The sequence below is a fragment of the Balaenoptera acutorostrata genome, chromosome 10 (assembly GCF_949987535.1).
Source record: "Balaenoptera acutorostrata chromosome 10, mBalAcu1.1, whole genome shotgun sequence".
Taxonomy (NCBI): Eukaryota; Metazoa; Chordata; class Mammalia; order Artiodactyla; family Balaenopteridae; genus Balaenoptera; species Balaenoptera acutorostrata.
Genome location: NC_080073.1, coordinates 62,303,753 through 62,325,676, shown reverse-complemented (window position 1 = coordinate 62,325,676; position 21,924 = coordinate 62,303,753). Strand labels below are relative to the sequence as shown.

At 38.8% G+C, this 21,924-nt stretch overlaps 1 protein-coding gene across 3 annotated transcripts in view; it reads left to right on the top strand.

Annotated features, from left to right (window-relative positions):
* PRIM2 (DNA primase subunit 2) overlaps positions 1-21,924 on the top strand; it is a 288,500-nt gene that overhangs the window by 152,106 nt on the left and 114,470 nt on the right. The gene's annotated exons all lie outside the window — the stretch shown is intronic.

Here is a 21,924-nt window from a genome sequence, read left to right as displayed (position 1 = left end):
AGTAGGCACTCAACAGATATTTCTGTGGTTGATTATTTATATAAAAGTTGCTGGAGCCATAATCTCTTCTTCCCCGCACATAGAGGATGCATTTAATTTCTTCTAGTTAGAAGCATAAGGATTTTATTCATATTCCCCAAATAAAGCATTTCAGAAAAACTTGTTTACTGAAAGGCAGAAGCATTTAATATTTATTTTTGTGATATTTATTTAGCCATTGAATTTTTAGTCACTGTTGCATCAGAAAAACAAGGTAAAAGATCACTAGTGAAGTTCTGACAATTCCGCTAGAAAGTTACAACAAAAATGTCTTCTAATCAGCTTAATATTAAATTTTAATTGGAACAAACGTGCAACTTGGTTTTGAATCAGTGTCTTCAAGTCTGCCCTCTTCTATGAAATGTTCACATAGTAAAGATGGACAAGAAGGTGGAAACTAGTGTAAGAGAGACATAATCTAACGTGTTTCAAGGTGTCTATGTGTATTTGTATTAATGAATGTATATGTATTTCTTTTTAAGGAATTGTCTACTTTGGGGATAATATTGTAGTAGAAATGTAGAAATGTGTATCATGTTTGGGGCTGAGTTTATTTGATCAATGAAATTTGGAACCTAAAGTAATTATTTTTATGGTACTATAAGCACTGTGTTCAGAAATAGTGAGAAGCAGATGCTTTGTGGAGGTGGCCATTTTACTAAAAACCATATAGTAATAAATAGTTTTTTTTTTTAAGGGGTAGATTGGATCCATTGGGAATTGAAATAATTTGAGAAACCAGTAAATGTACTCTTAGGGTAATTGCCTCAAGATTAAGCATATTAACTCTGAGTGAAGCTCGTCAATTTATTTGAAATAATAGAAGTAATAGTAATGGTGATGGTGGTAGTTTTAGTAGTGGTTAATAGTAGCAACAGCTAGTGCTAGCTCTTAGCATGGAGCCCATTGTTTTGCACAGTGCATATTTGCTGAATAAATAATTGAAGGCATTTATTATATATAACATACTATATTATATAAGTTTCTTTCATTTATTATTTTTAGTTCTTACAGTAGCCATGTGAAATAGGAACTAGTCCCCTCATTTTACAGATGAGGAAGTTGAGGCCCTAAGGAATTAAATAATCACTTCAAAGTCGTAAGCTAGTGAGGGCTAGGATTTGAATCCAGGCATGTGTGACTTGAAGCTCAGGTGCACACTGTTCACTACTGTGTTCCTCCTGCCTGATTTCCCCTTTCAGCCCCACATGCATTAAAGTCCTAGTGTGTAACCCTGAGGTTGGAAAGGAGGATCCACTAAGACAGAGGCCAGTGATGGTGTGGTGTTGCTACTGGTGGTGTTTGGAATCCTGGTGGCTCAGTGTTCCTGGGATTAATTGCCTCGGTGGCATTTCCTGTCTCTCCCCTTCCCCCCCTCCCCTCACCACCCCCCCATCATCTTCAGTGTAATGTGAATGGGGACAGTGGTTGTGGGTCAACTCCAGGGTTTATACAGTAGGGTTTCAAGGCTGTGCCTTTTAAAGCAGAAACTGTGGTTAGCTAAAAAGTAGAATATAGGTTCAAGTCACCTGTAATTTTACTGAAAAATCTGTGATTCTGAGAGTATGTTTGTACTTGGAGCAAGTGACACATGTTACCACCTCAGAGGAGGAGTCCTGCCTGGTAGAGGGGAGCACAGGCATCAGCCAGGAGGTCAGCCTACTGTGGCCTGCAGGTGTCAGGGTCACCAAAAAGGCACTACTCTCACAGCTGGCATGAAACAGCACTTACTCACGTGGAGAGGACGCAGGGCAGGGACGGCTTCAGCAGTGCACAGGGCCCCCCAGGCCAGCGGGGTTGCAGGGAGGTGGTTTGTTTGTGCCCCTCTGTGCTGCGGGCAAAGGACCTGGCCCCTCCTGCCCGCTGCAGTGGCAGTGGGCTTGGCCATGTGTCACCTGACACACAGGCTTGAGCAGAATGAAAAAGTGCACCTCAGACCCAGAGCAGGGAGAGAGAGTCCCAGGAGAGTGGTGAGCATCGCGGCCTGTGACAGCCATCCTCTCCTAAGGAGATGTTCCAGCCCGAGACTTAACTCTTACGTGGCTGCTCAAGGGGTGACGGCTTCCCAGCGATGCTTACGTTGTGCCAGCAATATCTCAGGGGTGGAGATGTGTTGTTGGCATTAGTCTGACAACTGGATTAGAGGTTTGTTTGTATTTTTAACTGAGCGTGTCCTGCTTTAAAAGCGTTAGATTTATACTCAGTGTCATCAGTTATCCTTACAGATAATCCTGTTTTCTAGTATTTTACCAGTTTCCTAAACTGTAGCACAGGGAGCTCATTGCTTTGCTCAGTTACTTGATACTCTGTCAGGATGGAGAGGCAACGTGGGCTGTTGGCTCTGTTTCCCAAAACTAACCATGGAGACACTGCAGACGTAAGAGGAAAGGCTGGATCTCAGGAAATAACTAAAGTAGCCATGAAAACTCCAAGGGTGGGGAGGCTACTATGGGTTGGTGTGCGTGTGTAGGTGGTTTAGCCTTGGATATAGGGTGGCCTGAGGACTCAGGAGAAGATGCATTGTTTTATGGTTTTTCCTTTCAAGTTTTGTTTTTGACCTGACTTTTTCCAGTGGCTTGAAACAATGATTGCCTGCCCATCTGCTCCAGAAATTGATGTGGGTAGGGTCCTGTCAGGGCCGCACAGGGGCCCTGCTGGGGTGAGGAGCTGAGAAAAAACAGGTCCCAGCCAACCAGCAAGCCCAGGGCACTTGTTCCTCCTGGGGCTTGAGGATTGCTTGGAAATTACCTCCTCCTGGTGCTGCTGCTTTTAGAGTTCAAAGGCTAAATAATCCTTTCCAGCAAACAGAAGTGGTCAAGAGTGGTTATTTGGTGCCTGTGGCTCATTCTTCCTCTCCCTTCCTTCTCAAATTCACAGGGAGGGATAGGACTTGAGTTTGGGCCATTTTTCACAGGTTTCCAGATCTATTAGCTCATATCTTTGGTGAATATGACCTCACAGGCCAAAATAATTAGACACATGAAGATACAACTACTATTGAAAACATAAAAAGATAAACTGAATGGTGTATGCTTCATGAAGTAGAATCATTAGAACAGATGGATTAATAATGTAAAATAAACATAATATACATGTTCAGTGATAAAGGAGGATACTTAGTATTAAGAAGGAGCAAGAAGTCATAAAAAGAACTAAGTGGAAAAACTAGATATGACAAATACAGTAGTTGGAGTTACAGAACTTAATAAATCAGATAAACAAGATGGATACAAGTGAAAAATGAATTATTGAACTTGAAGATCACGTTAAGGAATTCTGAAGGCAGAGGAAAAGCAGGGATAGAAAATAGCAAGTAAGCTAAGAAATATGGAGGCGAGAGATAGTGGTGCCACCATTCAAAGAATAGAATTCCAGAGGGGAGAAAAGAAATTGGCAGAGAGAAGAATATTTGAAGAACTAATGATGGTTAATTATTCAGAATTAAGAAAGAACAAAGACTTCAGATTGAAAGGACTAATAGAATACCAAGGAGGAAAGATAAGAAAAACCCACATCTTGGTAGATTAGTGAAATTTAAGAATATCGTAGCCAAAGAAACCTAAAAACTTTTGGAGCGAAAGAATAGATTATCCACAAATTAAGATGAATTAGAGTAAGTTATCTTTTAAGCCCTGAGGTTCTCGGTTATTCTGCATATGTGAGGTGAGGGAAATCACCTCCATAATATATAATTTAAAACTTGGAAAATAAATTCATTAATTCATACTGCATCTGATAAAGTATTTCTCAGTGTAATAAGGGACATATTTTCTCTATAACCTTCCTGCTTGAAAAAATATTTTCAATATGTAATTTTATGATTTTGTATAAATATTTGGGAGAAGTTGCTGTTGTTTTCATTAAAGAGATACATTTCTCTTTACCTTTTGTTTGTGGGGGGGTTATAGTTCTGATTTATCTCCTATTGGGGCATGCACAAAATGTGTTTTTGCGACCACAGATGTAAGATGGATGATTTTCTGTTTCTAATGATTGCGTGTGACACTAGTGATTTTCAGTTACTCTTCTTCATGCTCCAAGATTTAAAGTATTCAAATAGCATGTTATTACTGCTTGTGTTGGTACCAGAAAGAAGTCATATTCACCTTTGGTTCAGAAATCCTCTGTCCAGTAGAAATAAAATGTGATCCACATATGTAATTTAAAAATTTCTGGAATCCACACTAAAAAGATTTTAAAAGAATGAAATTAATTTTACTGTCTTTTATTGAACCAATATGTACAAAATATTATCATTTCAACATGTTACCAATATACAGAATTTTTAATGAGCTATTTTACATTCTTTTAGTTTTTAAAAATTTGGTATATGTTTTACAGCACATCTCAGTTTGGACTGGACACATTTCAAGGACTTAATAGCACATGTAGCTGGTAGCTACCATCCTGTCAGTGCATCCCTACAGAAATGATGGTTAAATATTCTGAGAATTGTTGGGTGACTTCAGAGCTTCTTGCAAGGCTTCAGTTGTATTAAGGGATCTTAGACCTTGGTGGTCCTGTAGCAAGTGACACTTGTATCTGTTAATTGTAGCTGATAATAAAAAGGAGCACTAAAATTGCAAGACATTGATTGCTATAGTTTTCAGGGTAGAAATTTTGTTAAAACACAATCTACAGAATGTTCTGAGAATGGCTGACTAGTTCTTCAGCTTTATTTCCTAAGTCCAGGTAGCTCTACCTGGATGTCTAACAGGCAGTTCAAACTTAACACGGGCAAAACTGAACTCTGATCCTTCCTTCTAGATTTGCCCCTGCTGTATTAGTGACAAGCATCTCGGTTCTCTCCTGGCATAGGGGCCAACAGCTCTATCGTTGATTTCTAGCTAGAAAGTTGGTGAAAATTCATAGTCTACTGTTGCAGATGTCCAGTTGCCTTAAGTCCTTCATTGCCCATAATTTTATGATGATGTATCTTTAATGAAAAAAGTCTGCTGAGGACTTTTACGTAATGTTAATATCACTTAAAAAAATTAAACTCAATGGAGATTTAAGACAAATATATGTGTTTTTCAGTCATTGACTTTTAAATTTGTCAGCTGTGTGGTAGTACACGTGCCAACACTATTGAAGCATCTTAGTAGGACTGATTATAGTTTATGCTGGCATTCATGAACATTCGATTAAAATGAACAAACTGAGGGGGAAATGTAAGCAAGGCACAAATAGCAGAACAGAAAAATACCAAGCTTTGCATTTGGTGAACTGTGCTTTGTCTAGGGGATCTTGTGGCTATTCATTCAGAACATTTTACTGGAGAAAGTAAACTTTAACTAAGAAATGTAAGAGGCAAATCTCTCTCTCACCCCAATTGTATAACTGTTGTTGACTCTTTAATTGCAACAAAATGAGTTTTTACTTAAGCATTGACTGCTTCAAGATAATACTGATTTTGATTTGGACCTTTCTGTGTGTAGTGAATTTTTGGTTTTTTTTTGGCTGCGTTGGGTCTTTGTTGCTGCGTGCGGGCTTTCTCTAGTTGTGGCGAGCAGGGGCTACTCTTTGTTGCGGTGTGTGGGCTTCTCATTGCAGTGGCTTCTCTTGTTGCGGAGCACGGGCTTTAGGCATGCGGGCTTCAGTAGTTGTGGCACGTGGGCTCTACAGCGCAGGCTCAGTAGTTGTGGTACACGGGCTTAGTTGCTCCGCGGCATGTGGGATCGTCCCGAACCAGGGCTCGAACCCGTGTCCCCTGCATTGGCAGGTAGATTCTTAACCACTCCACCACCGGGGAAGTCATGTAGTGAGATATTTTGGAACTAACATTGCCTACAGATTTTTGTTCCCTTTCCCCTTTCCTAAGATATGTAGTAAAGCGTGAAGATGTCAGATATAAAGGATGGCTGTTGCTCAGACTTGTCCTTTGCTTGTCTGGTTATCCATCAAACACTATCAACCTGTTCGTGCCAGAAAGTATGAAATAATGTTATTGGAAAGCTGTCGGTCAAATGTATGTCACGGTCTTTTAAAAGTCTCAACTAGCTGTTCTGATGTCAAAGGATGTTTTACAAATATGCTGTGCTAAAATGATTACTCTTAGGAGATGTATCTTTAAACATGCTTACTTTACCCCCCTCTTGATTTCATTCCTTGGTGCTTTGGGCTAGATTAAGGTGCACGTAATCACAGTATGTATGTCACCGTGGTCTGGAATCCACACCCTAGACAGCTTGCAGGGGAATGTCTATCACTCAAACAGCAGCTCATAATTTTGCCCTGTCAGAACAATAGGCGCTTGTTATGATAGCCACATTATTTTTAAAAACCTTCTCCAGCTAAACAAGCAGGGAAGGATTCTTTCAATTTTCAGACCAGCATTTCTTCTTTACCACAGAATCTACTTATTGTCTCCAATTTTTAAAATAATAGAAAAAGTCATAGCCTAGGAAGGAAATAAGGAGTAAAAACATTTTGACCTTTCTTAGGAAAATGGAGTTTTGCTTGCAATTTTCATTTACTGGTGATCTGAATTAACTATGAATGGCTTTATACTTTTCTATTAATAAATTAAATTTAGGGGTTTGGGTTGGTGTTCTTAAGGGGATTTGAAACGTCTGAGTTTAGAAATGAGAAGACATCAAGCATCCGGGTTGCTACTTGTGATAATTCTTAATTTTGAAAAAAAAAATACAAGGAAGAAAGAAAAGAAGAGGATTTGGGGTACTCTGTTGTGTTGGTTGAAACATTTCAAAATACATTTACTTCATTTTCCTTCATACTTCTTCAGTTGTAGTGAGTTTGGTCTCCAAATTTACAGTGAATTATTTTGAAAATCATCTTATCTGATGGTGGAGCGCTGAGGTGGAAAGTCCAGTTGGCATTGTTTAAATGTCCTTATCACAGTAAAGACATTATACTTCTCTATTGTCTTCTAATAATGAGTGGTGGTTATTCGTATTTATGTCCTAGTAATGGAAAAAAATGTTTTCTGTTCTGATTTGTTTTAAATATAGTGATAAGAAATTTTATAATCATAGGGCAAGGCAAAACCTTCTTGTCTGTGCATTATTGAAAGCTGGTCAAATATTTTAAGAAACTCCTTTCAGAAGGGCTTAAGTGTAGAAATTCTTAAGTTCTTTTAATTTAAATTTAAATTCTTAAATTCGTTAAGTAGAGGAACAAAATTCTATAATAGTCCTACTTATTTTTAAAGGAAAACTGTAAGACTGATTGATTCATGGATAGAGAAAATAGCTTAAATTTCAACTGAATTGAATGAAGCCAACAATAGTGCAAAATTTGATTATTTCAGGTTAGGGAAGTAAACTGAGAACGAGATGTGGAGGCACGCTGGGCTGTTTGCACTGAACTGGAAACATTTACTGCATCTACAAAAGCAGGGTCTTTTGATCAAGTAAGGAATCAAGGTGCTCTGAGCTGGCTGAGAGGAGTAGGTCACAGAAGCAAGGAGAGGCAGCTCTAGTGCTCAGTAGTGAATGCTTTCTGCAGCGCCTGTTAACGTTCTCATTTGGAGGTATGCTGTGAGCCATCTGGGCTGCCATCCTAGAAACATAAATGGAAGTTCAGCTGTGGGTAGAAGTAGAGTTGTTTTTAATCACCTCAGGCCCTCCGGGTCATCAAGTGCCTGCCCAGGGACTGTGTTCTGTCACACAACAGTCCCTGTCACTGAGGCTGTAATGACAATCCTTGTCCACCCCCGTCGCTTCACTCCTCCTGGCCCTGTCTCCATGTCCAAGTGCTCATGAAAGACCAAATCAAGGGAAGAAGAGTTGTCATAGAAAAATGAAAGTACTTACTCATACATATCTTTTGTGCGTCTCTTCACCTGGTAGTTAAATATAATTGTGGATCCTTTGACATTAATTTCAGATTATTTAATAAGTTAATGTCAAAGGATTAAATACAACAAACAGAAAAGGAATAGTTTCATTCTGGAAAACCCAGATAAGTATACTTCTTACATTAAATAAGTTGACAAATGTAAATTAGGTAAATGTGGTAGAGGTGTTTTGGGAGACAAAAATGATGAATGAAAATATGGTAATAATGAATAAGGAACATTAGAACTTCAGTTATTGCCTCACAGATTTATTAAATGGATGGAAAATCTAGGAATTTAAATGATGTTTAGAGTCTTTGCACGTAAAGATATATGGCGGAAACAAATGTCCGGTCTATCCCTCTATAATTGTGATAGTTACATGAAGTGACACAGGACTTGGCCAGTGAAATGTAGCAGGAACCAGAATCATCTCAGCCAATCCCCCCATCCCAAATGTACCAGCAGAGACTGCTTTCAGGGGGGCTATAAGGAGTAAAAGTGTGGTCATGTGTTTTCTAAAGCTATAAGATGACGAAATCTATGGGATTATACATCTTCGGGCATATATAAAGTATGTATAGCACAATGGTGCTGTTTTACTCAGTGGTAAAATAAACATTTTTATAGTAAAACTAAGAAGGACATGTTCTGGAATCAAGTATAAATGTGGGGTAAGTTTTTAAGATAAATACAAGAGACTAAAATATTAAGGCATAAAGGTCACTGGTTCCCTGGTGCCTTTGGCTGAATAGTTCTTGAACCCCCTGATGTGCCTCAGGGGTAATAACCCTTTTAGAGAATGTTGTAGAATTGGAGTCTGTGTAGAACTCCTAGCAGAATGCTCTTCATTTAGTAAAAACACAAGGAATGCAGGCCGTGTTGCTGCCACTCTCATTCCCACACAAAAGAGCGGTCCTTTAAGAGGACAGAAGATCGACAATTCAATCTCTTGGGTGCCAACATGAAAAATAAAACATGTTGAATTCCACTTGCCAGATCTTGGTTTTGCTTGTGAGAAGTCTCATTGTGAAACTGCTTACTATAGTAGTTTAAGAACTTGGTACTCAAATTATCAGAGTATTCTAGAAGTAAAATGATTTTATGGGTGTTTAACTCTAAGGGAGAAAATTCAGCGATCTGTGTACATTTAGCACCGCGTATCTCTTCATTCCTTTTTTCCCTTGCTCAAGTAATTGTTTTGCATTTTTAAATGATGTAGAGCATCGTTAAGGTGCTTAGCTTAGCCTTTGAATAACAAGCTTCTTTTCACACCATAGGTTTCATGATCAGAAATCAGCCCTGGGATGTCTGCTTGCACTGTTCCCAGGTTTACTCTCTCAGTTCTTTGTATCATCCAGACCCCTGAACTGGAAATACCTTGTTAACTCTGCATTGCTTAATATTCTTTGTTAATTAAACTACTTGGGCATGTTTAGAGCTCAAGTGGAACGTATGCATTTTACTTGACAAGGTTGTTGGCTGGTGTTTAGAGCCCACGTACTAGAAATCATGTTTGTGGGCAGCTGGTAGAGAAAGGTCCATGTGCCAAAGCATTGCACGATGAAACCAGCTCTGTTGTGACGATCCAGTGAAATGATGTGTCTGAGCCCGAGGAAAACCAGAAAGTGCTGTAGGCGTCTGAACATGAAACCAAGGAACAAATTGGGTTCCAAGAGCAGGAGGAATAGAACGTGGATTCTCACTGTTTGGGATTTGTAATTGAGATCCATTGCTCTTATAAGAAAATGCAGTTCAGAAAGACTCAGGATTTTCTGTTGTTAAAATCACTGAAGTTAAAAGAGCAGCTGCTTGTAAAAGTTAATTTTACTTGACATCTGCCGGTCCCAGTAATAAAAGAGAGCATTCTGTGGAACATCCTGTTCTCTATAGAACTGTATCTTTTTGTTACTGTGAGGTCTTGGTTAAAATAAGTTGTTGCCTTTTGCTTTCAAAGGTTATTTTCTCGACCTATAAATTGTGTGTCTCTTAGAATATATGCATGCTAACGCATATATATGGAATCTAAAAAAAAAAAGTGGTACTGATGAACCTAGTGGCAGGGCAGGAATAAAGATGTAGACATAGAGAATGGACTTGAGGACACGGGGCGGGGAGAGGGAAGCTGGGGCGAAGTGAGAGTAGCATTGACATATATACGCTGCCAAATGTAAAATAGCTAGCTAGTGAGAAGCAGCCGCATAGCACAGGGAGATCAGCTCAGTGCTTTGTGACCACCTAGAGGGGTGGGATAGGGAGGGTGGGAGGGAGGCTCAAGAGGAAGGGGATATGGGGATATATGTATGTATACGACTGATTCACTTTGTTGTACAACAGAAACTAACACAGTATTGTGAAGCAATTATACTCCAGTAAAGATGTATTAAAAAAAACGAATATATGCATAAGCATAAATTGTGCATCTTCAATTTAGTAGAAAAGGGTTGGTGTGCTTGATGTTAAGTTGATACTCCCTGGCAGTTAGGAAGTGCAGGAGGAGCCATCTCAGCTCCTGTATGAAGTGAGGAGAACGTAAAGACATTTTGAAAAGCATTCCCTACGTTTTTCATTAAAAAACACACCTATCAGAAACTTGTCGGCCACACAAAAACCTGCACACAGATGTTTTTAGCAGCTTTAATCATAATTGCTAAAACTTGGAAGCAACCAAGATGTCCTTCAGGTGGTGAATGGAAAAAAAACTGGTACATCCAGATGAAATGAGCTATCAAGCCATGAAAAACATGGAGGAAGCTTCAGTGTTCATTACTGAGTGAAAGAAGCCAGTCTAAAAAGGCTACATCCTGTATGATTCCAACTCCGTGACATTCTAGAAAAGGCAGAACTATGGAGACAGTAAAAAGATCAGTGGTTACCAGAAATTAGGGGGGAGGAAAGGATGAATGGGTGGAACACAGAGATTTTAGGGCAGTGAGACTGTTCTCTGTGATACTACAGCGGTGGGTAAATGTCATGATGTGTTTGTCCAAACCCATAGAATGTACAATAGCAAAAGTGAACCCTCTGTAACCCTAGGTAAACTCTGGACTTTGGGTGCTAATGATGTGTCAGTATAGGTTCATCAGTTGTAATAAACGTACCAATTTCATGGGGGTAATGGGGAGGCTATGCATGTGGGGGGCAGAGGGTGTATGGGGAAACCTTGTACCTTCCTCTCAGTTTTGCTGTGAACCTAAAACTGCTCCAAAAAATAAAGTCTGTTAAAAATAAAAAGGAAAAAAAAACCCAAACCAGAACAAAAACTACCTAATTTTGGAGTTTTTGTGAATGTATATGAATGCCCTGCCCTAATATCACCGGAAGAGTCTATTCTGCTTTGAGTGGAAGAAGATTATATGAAAAAAAGGGTCTGCCTTGTGCTGATCACCTGTCTCGGATTTCTTTTAAGGCGCAGCTTTGATAGGAGTGCACGTGGTCATTCCTCCTGGGTTTGTAAGGAAGCTGAAGTGAGTGGTAGAGGGTGAAAACACCAGAGAACAAAATGGAGCAATATTTTCGAAGTGAGCATTGTTTTCCTGTCATTTTTATGTGTTTTAATTTAGCCAGTGTTGGGTGAGCAGTTCAGAGAGAAGGGATTTATTATTTTCAAATGAAGCCACTCTCTTGTTCTTCATTTTCAACTGATTGCATCACCCTTGTTTTCCACAGGTCTGCTGACTCTTTAAAAGCCATTTAGTGTGTTCCTTACGTGCTTATTAACTCCTTGTGTATTCTCCTTCCCTCCCTTCATGCCCATCTTCTGAAGAGGGAAATCATGAAAAATTTTTTCTTTCTATAGGCCCTGTTCACAAATTTGACTTGACAGTCGCCACTGGCTGGCAGCAGACTCTCCTTAAGGATTTTAAGAGCAACAGTCAGCCTCACAACTGGTGGCAGAGTGCTTTCCTCAGGGAACGTTTTTTTCAACGTTGTTCCAAGTGTGCGAGAAAAGAGTTAAATTAGAGGAGCTGCTGGTTGTATTCTCATTCTCTCCCTTCCTCACCCTTCTCTCTTCCTCCCTCCCTTCCCGCCCCCACAAACCTGTAATTGCATAAAATCAGTATTATAAAACTTTTAGGTCAATTGGCAGAATTCCTCATTTCTCTCTCCCAATGGGGAAGCACACACCCGGCAGGTCTCCAGGGCAGACATTGCCATGGGTCCTGTTCTCCCCTGGGTGGGGCTTGAACCCTGAGCTCGAAGCAGCACTGCCAGTGACATCCCTGCCTTATGCACATTCCCTGGGAAACCCAGCCCTTCCATGGTGTATCCGCTGCTTGCTTGCTGATCACGCCTAAATCTACACCCTCAGCTCCATACTCTCTCCTGGGCTCTAAATCCATATATGTTTAGTTGCCTCTTGGATATTCAAAGGCACCTCAAATTCAGCATGCCTAAAACTAGGAATTTTCTTTCCTCTCTGGATCCTCCTCTTCCTGTGGCCACTGTATTGCCATTAATAGAACAGTCTGCCCACCGGATGTCCTCTGTCACTCCTTCTGTTGTGGGCATGAAGTTATGCGGAGGATTCCTCCTTATTTCCTTTCTTTTGCTGCTGCCTCGTTCTGGATCTTGGGTCCCTGGATGGCCCTCCTCCAAGCCATTCCTCTCCCTTTGAAAAAATCCCTCAGCCCTCCTTCCCTCCCTCCCCTGAACTATACTTCACACACAAATGTATGCAAAATAATGTAACAAACGCCCTTGTACTGACCTCCAGGATCATAATTCTGAAGGTTATTTTTTCCATGCTGATCTAATTTCAGCAGGACATCTAGACTTTGTTTTCTGTGTTTGCCTTACTCTTGAAAACATCTCAGAACCCAGCATGCTCTACAGCCAGGCTTTTCCATTCTTGAGTAGATTAATCTTCTAATTGCTATTTGGGTTTCGTTTTCAAAACTTTATGTCTTTTTTGGGGTAGGAGTGTTTCGAGACAAATATTTTGGACTCCTTTTCAAAATAACTTATCCACCAGAAACTGTAATAGTTAGCAGTAATATCTCAAAAAGCGTTTACCCCAGCACTTTAGTTTCAGCATTGTTACATAAACGACACAGGACGTTTCTTTACCAGCCTCCGACTGGTTTCTGTGTGGCTTGTGCAGCGGCAGGTAGCTGTCCCATGGGTCCTAGTCTCACATGGGCTCTGTGTGCAGTACCTCGTGCTCAGGCCTGAGGATGCTGCTTCCTCAGGAGGAAACTACAAGGTGGGCCAGACACCTCCAGACTCGCTTTTACTTTTTGTGCCTTTGCATCTGTGTGGTATTTTTTTTTAAATTTATTTATTTTATTTATTTATTTTTGGCTGCATTGGGTCTTCGTTGCTGCGCGGGCTTTCTCTAGTTGCGGCAAGCGGGGGCTACTCTTCGTTGGGTGCATGGGCTTCTCATTCCAGTGGCTTCTTTTGTTGTGGAGCATGGGCTCTAGGCGCGCGGGCTTCAGTAGTTGTGGCACGTGTGCTCAATAGTTGTGGCTCACGGGCTCTAGAGTGCAGGCTCAGTAGTTGTGGAGCACAGGACTAGCTGCTCCGTGGTATGTGGGATCCTCCCAGACCAGGGATCAAACCCGTGTCCCCGGCATTGGCAGGCGGACTCTTAACCACTGCGCCACCAGGGAAGCCCCTCATCTGTGTGGTATTTAATGTCATTAAAAGAATTATTAGTTGGAAAAACGCATTATTATTTTTTGTACACAAATATATGGCAAAATGCAAGATTTACTCAATGATAGTAATCTTTGAAATGAGATTTATTTAAGAATGAGTAGTTATGCTGTAAAACATCACAAACCTTGCATTGATTAATTCAGTGTGCTAGATGTATTGTTAATAATGAAAAGACATCTTAAGAGCTCACCTCTGACCTCTCAACAATAAGAGATAAGGTACATGTTATGCCAACTTTTATTAATGTTACCATGAAACAGCCCTAACTCATACACCCCATTTAGGCTTTGCAGATGTAAACTCTGATAGATCTTCTTTCTCTTTCATTGTTGGTGATTTGTGTGTCAAGGACATTGTTGTATTGTCTATCAAAACAAACAAACAACTAAGACATATCTGGAAACCAAAGTCTATTTAAACTAGACAAATACTCATTTCAGGTTGTAGAGGAAAGTCCTTAATGCTGAAAATCTTGTCATGATTGTGTATTGCTTTCTTGGAAGGCTGACAGTTGTGATTTATTACTTTTGATTTAGATTTAGTTTTGCTCAAAGCAGGAATTTGAAAAGCTTTAGCTATGAAAAGTATATAGATATATTTTTTTATGGTTATCAATTTTTTTACTGAAGTCTAGTTGATTTACAATGTGTTAATTTCTGCTGTACAGCAGAGTGATTCAGTTATATATACATACATTCTTTTTTAAAATATTTTTTTCCATTATGGTTTATCATAGAATATTGAATATAGTTATATGTGGAATCTAAGATATGACACAAATGAACTTAGATATAATTTTTTTTCATCAATTAGTGGAATTTACACAGTTGCAAGTTTTTGGCCCCTCATAGCCCAGTGGATATAGTAGTAGCTACTTGGGCTCAGAGAGAAATTCCAGAAGAAATGATAGAGCCTGCAGTCCCTAAAATGAAGTTTATATTGTCAGCAAAAGGTCAGTAGACAGCTTTGCCACTTTAAAGAGCTTTGGAATAGCTTTATTATCTCATCATCTTAACATGAAGAGATGTGTGCTCTTTTTGAAAATGCTGATTGTTTTACAAGTTGAAAGCAGAACCTTTGGAAATCTCAAAAATCTTCCTTGAGATAATTTTACACAGAGCATTTAGGAATCATTCTTCTCAGTGATTCAAACTTGAAAATAAGGTGTGGGGGTTGGGAAGGGGTGGGGAGAGAATCAAATCGTTGAGCATATGTGTTCCAGAAACTGGGGTAGTGGCCCATTTCTACCTGATCTGCTGCCACTGTGTCTGTTGGAGATGGCTGAGCTGTCGTTCTGCACCATGTTTCAGAAATTCGGTCCAAGAGGAGGATTTTAAGAAGCTGTCTGATGAAAGAATTGGTGTGATGATGTTAGCCTGAGAGCCTGAGGGAATTTTAAGTGGTTTTAATTTTGGGAGTGGGTAACTTTCATTTTGAAAATTTCACTCTGGCCTTGGTGTAGAAAGACAAGAAGGGAGGGAGAAACATAGTGAGTGAAGATGCTATATCCACAGTTCAGGATAAAGGGAATGCAGGCTCAGATGGAGATAGGCGTATGATTGAGATATATTTCCTATGTAGAATGAAGAGACGTTTAGGAATATTTTGCTGGTGTTTCTGTTTGCTTGCTTTCATTCAGAAAACATGGGTTGATCAGAAATCATGCTACACAGATTGACAGAAGCTACTCCTAGTCTGTCTGCTCCAGTTTCAGAAAATTGACTTTTGAAATATCTAGATAAGTTATTTTAAACTTTTTAGAGCATAGCTCTGTTTCTGAGCCATGAAACCTCTTGAACAATGAAAATGATATTTTGTAAAGGGATTTGACATTAGCAGATATAGGGTGTAGTAAAGTGTCTTGTTTATAAAACCGTTATAACATATTATATGTCACGAAATACTAGACTTAACATTTCTTAGGGATACTGAGAATCTTTTGGTTGCACTAAAATGCAGCAGACTGTCTCACTTTATTGTATTTTAAATTAATAACTGTCCACATGTATTGACTCACAAAATTGGGAATGTTTCTCTTATTACTACATATAATTTAATAAAAATGACTTCATATTAGGCATTTTGGTCAACATTTTTTCACAAATATAGTATTTATTAGATGTTTTTAAAGTGATAGTTGTATTTGCATAACATTGAAAGTTAAGTTTGAATTAAATTAATTAATGAATTACTTTTAATTAACAAAATAATTAGACAGGATACCCTATATAAAACCAAAGGATATCCTTCAGTTTCTTTTTTAGTCTTAGGAAGGTTCTCTTTTGTGAATTATCAAATGATTTATTAGTAGAATACAAGAACTATGTATTTGATATACTTGAATCCAGAAGAAATCTATCTTTTACATTTGTTATGGTGTTTTATTTAGGTGACTTCAAGGTATCTAATTACTTTGACTGAATATTTTTAATTTCTTTGTTTCAAATTCTTATAGCATGAGAGGGCTTTCTCCAGAACACAGAGAAATATAGAGATACACAGAGATATGATTTTAATATTATTGCACTAAAGTATATCAGAGGTTCACATTTCCATGATATACTGTCAACCTGACACATGGTACTTAGAAATAAAGCTTTGGCTCTTACATTTTGTTTCCTAGATCAACTGGGGGTCATATTTCAAAGTTAAGTACTTTGAGTTGCCTTGGTATGTTTATAAGATGTTCTTGGTTTCTTACAGTAACATGGTTGTCGAAATGAAGGAATGCATGTATGTGTGTGTATATGTGTGTACATACACTTCCGTGTGTAACCAATTTCACAGTGACTTAGCTATAAATGAAATTCTCTCTCCCCAATTTCTTCATCATCCCAGGATTCAGTGCTGTAAGGTTGGTTGTTGTAAATTTAGAAGTTTTTCCATTTTTATTTGCAAAGATAATATTTTCATGGCTAGAGGCTTTTTCATGAACTCAGGTAGATACTCCCCTCTTATTCTTTGTTTTCTCTCCTTTTTCTTTACTTCCAAACTCAGGGACATACTCTACAAACCTAGGGTCATATGGATAGCTTTTATCACAGAATGGATCAGATTTCTATACAATTCTTTGATTTAAAAAATGAACAGTGGGGAGGACCTTCAAGATGGCAGAGGAGTAGGACTTGGAGATCGCCTTCTTCCCACAAATATATAAAAAATACATCTATATGTGGAACAACTCCTACAGAACACCTACTGAATGCTGGCAGAAGACCTCAGACTTCCCAAAAGGGAAGAAAATCCCCACGTCCCTGGCAGTGTGGGTAGCAGGGTCTTGGTGCTCCGTCCGGCTGTCAGGCCTGAGCCTCTGAGGTGGGAGAGCCAAGTTCAGGACACTGGACCATGAGAGACCTCCCAGCCCCACGTAATATCAATCGGCAAGAACTCTCCCAGAGATCTCCGTCTCAACGCTAAGACCCAGCACACCCAATGGTCAGCAAACTCCAGTGCTGGATGCCCCATGCCAAACAACTAGCAAGACAGGAACACAGCCGCACCCATTAGCAGAGTGGCTGCCTAATATCATAATAAGTTCACAGACACCCCAAAACACACCACTGGATGTGGCCTAGCCCACCAGCAAGACAAGATCCAGCTTCATCCACCAGAACACAGGCACCAGTCCCCTCCACCAGGAAGCCTACACAACTCACTGAACCAACCTTACCCACTGGGGGCAGACCCCAAAAACAACAGGAACTACGACCCTGCAGCCTGTTAAAAGGAGACTCCAAACACAGTAAGGTAAGCAAAATGAGAAGACAGAGAAACACACAGCAGATGAAGGAGCAAGGTGAAAACCCACCAGACCAAACAAATGAAGAGGAAATAGGCAGTCTACCTGAAAAAGAATTCAGAGTAATGATAGTAAAGATGATCGAAAATCTTGGAAATAGAATGGAGAAAATACAAGAAATGTTTAACAAGGACCTCGAAGAACTAAAGAGCAAACAAACAGTGATGAACAACACAATAAATGAAATTAAAAATTCTCTAGAAGGAATCAACAGTAGAATAACTGAGGTAGAAGAACGGAGAAGTGACCTGGAAGATAAAATAGTGGCAATAACTACCGCAGAGCAGAATAAAGAGAAAAGAATGAAAAGAATTGAGGACAGTCTCAGAGACCTCTGGGACAACATTAAACACACCAACATTCGAATTATAAGGGTCCCAGAAGAAGAAGAGAAAAAGAAAGGGACTGAGAAAATATTTGAAGAGATTATAGTTGAAAACCTCCCTAATATGGGAAAGAAAATAGTTAAGTCCAGGAAGCATAGAGAGTCCCATACAGGATAAATCCAAGGAGAAACACGCCAAGATACATATTAATCAAACTATCAAAAATTAAATACAAAGAAAAAATATTAAAAGCATCAAGGGAAAAGCAACAGTTAACATACAAGGGAATACCCATAAGGTTAACAGCTGATCTTTCAGCAGAAACTCTGCAAGCCAGAAGGGAGTGGCAGGACATATTTAAAGGGATGAAAGGGAAAAACCTACAAACAAGATTACTCTACCCAGAAAGGATCTCATTCAGATTTGACAGAGAAATTAAAACCTTTACAGACAAGCAAAAGCTAAGAGAATTCAGCACCACCAAACCAGCTTTACAGCAAATGCTAAAGGAACTTCTCTAGGCAGGAAACACAAGAGAAGGAAAAGACTTTAATAACAAACCCAAAACAATTAAGAAAATGGTAATAGGAACATACATATCGATAATTACCCTAAATGTAAATGGATTAAATGCTCCAACCAAAAGACATGGACTGGCTGAATGGATACAAAAACAAGACTCATATATATGCTGTCTATAAGAGACCCACTTCAGACCTAGGGACACATACAGACTGAAAGTGAGGGGATGGAACAAGATATTCCATGCAAATGGAAATCAAAAGAAGGCTGGAGTAACGATTCTCGTATCAGACAAAATAGACTTTAAAATAAAGACTATTACAAGAGACAAAGAAGGACACTATATAATGATCAAGGGATCAATCCAAGAAGAAGATAAAACAATTGTAAATATTTATGCACCCAACGTAGGAGCACCTCAATACATAAGGCAAATGCTAACAGCCATAAAAGGGGAAATTGACAGTAACACAATCATAGTAGGGGACTTTAACACCCCAGTTTCACCAATGACAGATCATCCAAAATGAAAATAAATAAGGAGACACAAGCTTTAAATGATACATTAAACAAGATGGACTTAATTAATATTTATAGGACAGTCCATCCAAAACAACAGAGTATACTTTCTTCTCAAGTGCTCATGGAACATTCTTCAGGATAGATCATATCTTGGGTCACAAATCAAGCCCTGGTAAATTTAAGAAAATTGAAATCGTATCAAGTATCTTCTCCAACCACAACGCCATGAGACTAGTTATCAATTACAAGAAAAGATCTGTAAAAAATACAAACACATGGAGGCTAAACAATACACTACCAAATAACCAAGAGATCACTGAGGAAATCAAAAAATACCTGAAACAAATGACAATGAAAACACGACGACCCACAACCAATGGGATGCAGCAAAAGCAGTTCTAAGAGGGAAGTTTATAGCAATACAATCCTACCTCAAGAAACAAGAAAAATCTCAAATAAACAACCTAACCTTACACCTAAAGCAGTTAGAGAAAGAAGAATGAAAAACCCCGAAGTTAGCAGAAGGAAAGAAATCATAAAAATCAGGTCAGAAATAAATGAAAAAGAAATGAAGGAAACAATAGCAAAGATCAATATAACTAAAAGCTAGTTTTTTGAGAAGATAAACAAAATTGATAAACCATTAACCAGACTCTTCAAGATAAAAAGGGAGAAAACTCAAATCAACAGAATTAGAAATGAAAAAGGAGAAGTAATAACTGACACTGCAGAAATACAAAGGATCATGAGAGACTACTACAAGCTGCTGTATGCCATTAAAATGGACAACCTGGAAGAAATGGAAAAATTCTTAGAAAAGCACAACCTTCCGAGACTGAACCAGGAAGAAATAGAAAATATAAACAGACCAATCACAAGCACTGAAATTGAAACTGTGATTAAAAATCTTCCAACAAACAAAAGCCCAGGGCCAGATGGCTTCACAGGCGAATTCTATCAAACATTTAGAGAAGAGCTAACGCCTATCCTTCTCAAACTCTTCCAAAATATAGCAAACTCATTCTACGAGGCCACCATCACCCTGATACCAAAACCAGACAAAGATGTCACAAAGAAAGAAAACTACAGGCCAATATCACTGATGACCATAGATGCAAAAATACTCAACAGAATACTGGCAAACAGAATCCAACAGCACATTAAAAGGATCATACACCATGATCAAGTGGAATTTATCCCAGGAATGCAAGGATTCCTCAATATACGCAAATCAATCAATGTGATACACCATATTAACAAATTGAAGGATAAAAACCATATGATCATCTCAGGAGATGCAGAAAAAGCTTTTGACAAAATTCAACACCCATTTGTGATAGAAACCCTCCAGAAAGTAGTCATAGAGGGAACTGAACTCAACATAATAAAGGCCATATAAGACAAACCCACAGCCAACATAGTTCTCAATGGTGAAAAATTGAAACCATTTCCACTAAGATCAGGAAAAAAGACAAGGTTGCCCACTCTCACCACTGTTATTCAACATAGTTTTGGAAGTTTTAGCCACAGCAATCAGAGAAGAAAAAGAAATAAAAGGAATCCAAATTGGAAAAGGAGAAGTAATACTGTCACTGTTTGCAGATGACATGAAACTATACATAGAGAATCCTAAAGATGCTACCAGAAAACTACTAGAGCTAATCAATGAATTTGATAAAGTAGCAGGGTACAAAATGAATGCACAGAAATCTCTTGCATTCCTATACACTAATGATGAAAAATCTGAAAGAGGAATTAAGGAAACACTCCCATTTACCATTGCAACAAAAAGAATAAAATACCTAGGAATAAATCTACCTAAGGAGACAAAAGACCTGTATGCCAAAAACTGTAAGACACTGATGAAAGAAATTAAAGACAATACAAACAGATGGAGAGATATACCACGTTCTTGGATTGGAAGAATCAACATTGTGAAAATGACTGTCCTACCCAAAGCAATCTACAGATTCAGTGCAATCCCTATGAAACTACCACTGCCATTTTTCACAGAAGTAAAACAAAAAATTGCACGATTTGTATGGAAACACAAAAGACCCCGAATAGCCAAAGCAATCTTGAGAAAGAAAAACAGAGGTGGAGCAATCAGGCTCCCTGACTTCAGACTGTACTACAAAGCTACAGTAATCAAGACAGTATGGTACTGGCACAAAAACAGAAATATAGATCATTGGAACAGGATAGAAAGCCCAGAGATAAACCCCCACACATATGGTCACTTTATATTTGATAAAGGAGGCAAAGAATATACAATGGAGAAGAGACAGCCCCTTAAATTAGTGGTGCTGGGAAAACTAGACAGCTACATGTAAAAGAATGCATTTAGAACACTCCCTAACACCATACACAAAAATAAACTCAAAATGGATTAAAGACCGAAATGTAAGGCCAGACACTATCAAACTCTTAGAGGAGAACATAGGCAGAACACTCTATGACATAAATCACAGCAAGATCCTTTTTGACCCACCTCCTAGAGAAATGGAAGTAAAAACAAAAATAAACAAATGGGACCTAATGCAACTTAAAAGCTTTTGCACAGCAAAAGAAACCATAAAGAAGACGAAAAGATAACCCTTAGAAAGGGAGAAAATATTTGCAAATGAAGCAACTGACAAAGGATTAATCTGCAAAATGTACAGGCAGCTCATGCAGCTCAATAGCCAAAAACACAAACCACCCAATCCATAAATGGCCCGAAGACCTAAATAGACATTTCTCCAAAGAAGGTATACAGATTGCCAACAAACACATGAAAGGATGCTCAACATCACTAATCATTAGAGAAATGCAAATCAGAACTACAATGAGGTATCACCTCACACCAGTCAGAGTGGCCATCATCAAAAAGTCTACAAACAATAAATGCTGGAGAGGGTGCAGAGAAAAGAGAACCCTCTTGCACTGTTGGTGAGAATGTAAATTGATATAGCCACTATGGAGAACAGTATGGAGGTTCCTTAAAAAACTACAAATAGAACTACCATACAACCCAGCAATCCCACTACTGGGCATATACCCTACGAAAACCATAATTCAAAAAGAGTCATATACCACAGTGGTCACTGCAGCACTATTTACAATAGCCAGAACATGGAAGCAACCTAAGTGTCCATCAACAGATGAATGGATAAGATGTGGCACATATATACAATGGAATATTACTCAGCCATAAAGAGAAACGAAATTGAGTTATTTGTAGTGAGGGCGATGGACCTAGAATCTGTCATACA